Source organism: Condylura cristata, unplaced genomic scaffold, assembly GCF_000260355.1.
Source record: "Condylura cristata isolate star-nosed mole 26May11 unplaced genomic scaffold, ConCri1.0 scaffold00049, whole genome shotgun sequence".
Classification (NCBI taxonomy): domain Eukaryota; kingdom Metazoa; phylum Chordata; class Mammalia; order Eulipotyphla; family Talpidae; genus Condylura; species Condylura cristata.
This window is the reverse complement of record NW_004567150.1, coordinates 2,346,611-2,348,444: the sequence shown is the minus strand read 5'-3', so window position 1 is coordinate 2,348,444 and position 1,834 is coordinate 2,346,611. Positions and strand designations below refer to the sequence as shown.

At 49.8% G+C, this 1,834-nt stretch overlaps 1 pseudogene; it reads left to right on the top strand.

Moving 5' to 3' along the window:
* Positions 1-1,834, top strand: part of LOC105854528 — a 97,953-nt pseudogene that overhangs the window by 93,580 nt on the left and 2,539 nt on the right.

The following is a 1,834-nucleotide window of genomic DNA, read 5'->3' as shown; positions in this document are numbered from 1 at the left end:
TAGCCGATCTTGAGTCCCTTATGTTCTCTCATCAGCCTACCTGGGATGATTGTCAGCAGCTCCTCTCTGTCCTTTTCACTTCTGAGGAAAGGGATCGCATTCTTCTTGAATCCAGAAAACTGGTCCCTGGCCCTGATGGATGACCCACTCAGCTACCAAATCTTATAGATGAGACTTTCCCCTTGCGACGACCTAACTGGGACCCAAATAACGCCTACAGGTAGGCAGCGACTCTTGCTTTATCGCCAGACTGATGGCAGGTCTCCTTGCGGCGGCACACCGACCTACCAATTTGGCTAAGGTAAGAGAGGTGACCCAAGGGTCCGAGGAATCCCCATCCAGATTTTTAGAACGACTAATGGAAGCCTATAGGCTATATACCGCTTTTGATCCTGAGTCTGATGAGCATAGGTGGGCTTTGGCAATGGCTTTCATAGGTCAGTTGGCCACTGACATTTGGAGGAAGCTCCAGCAGATGGATGGATTGCAGGATATGGGCCTTAGGGACTTAGTTAAGGAGGCTGAGAAAGTGTTCTACAAAAGGGAGACTGCGGAAGAAAGGGAGTAAGGGAGTAGAGATTAGAAAAAGAACAAGAGGAAAAAGAAAGTCTGAGGGACAGACGTAGAAATAGGGAATTGGCAAAAATTCTAACCACTGTTGTTGGAAGACAAGATAGAGCAGGAAGAGGCAAACTCCTGGGCCCACGCCAGAGACTAGGTCCTAACCAATGTGTCTATTGCAAAGAAGATGGACATTGGGCTAAAGATTGTCCAAAGATAAAAAAAAAAAAAAAGACTGTGGATTTCCTTGCTTTAGATAATTAGGGCCGTCGGAGTTAGGATCTCCTCCCCGAACTCAGGGTAACCTTTAATGTGGAGGGGACTCCCATTGATTTTAAGGTGGACACGGGAGCCATCTATTCGGCCTTGAGGGCCCCTTGGGACCCCTTTCGAGCCGTAAATCTTTGGTTCAAGGGGCAAACGGCTGTCAACACCGCTCCTGGACCACCAAGAGAACCATGGACTTAGGACGAGGGACTGTACAACACTCCTTCCTAGTCATCCCAGAGTGCCCTGCCCCACTACTAGGAAGAGATTTACTCACCAAGCTGGGAGCTAGTATACATTTTAAACCTGGCAGGCCTGAGGTGACCTTCAATAACCCCCTTGTTGACTCACCAGTTGTAACTATGCTTACTCTGTCTACCGATGATGAATACAAGCTGTATGAGGCCCCTAGCCAGACCCCCTCCTTGGAGGGAAACAGGTGGCTAGAGAATTTCCCCCTGGCATAGGAGGAATAAGCAGGACCAGGCCTGGCGGCACAACGGCCTCCGGTGGTAGTGACTTTAAAGCCCGCGACCACCCAGTACAAGTTCGTCAATACTATATGACCAAGGAGGCACGCGATGGCATCAAACCCCACATCCAGAGGCTGTTAACTTGAGGGAGGTTAATAGTCGGGTCGTGGACATACACCCCACTGTGCCCAACCCCTATAACCTCCTCAGTACTCTCAGCCCCGATAGAAAGTGGTATACGGTGCTCGACCTTAAAAGATGCCTTTTTCTGCCTGCGACTACATGAAGATAGCCAGTCTTTGTTCGCTTTTGAATGGTCTGACCCTGAGAACGGGCTTAGCGGACAACTCACCTGGACGCGGTTTCCCCAAGGATTCAAGAATTCACCAACTATCTTCGAAGAGGCCCTGCACCAGGACCTGAGTGCCTACCGCCTTTCTACTCCTGAGGTAACTCTGTTACAATATGTTGATGATCTGTTGCTTGCAGCCGCCACCCGGGAACAGTGTGAACAAGGAACCGAAAAGCTGCTG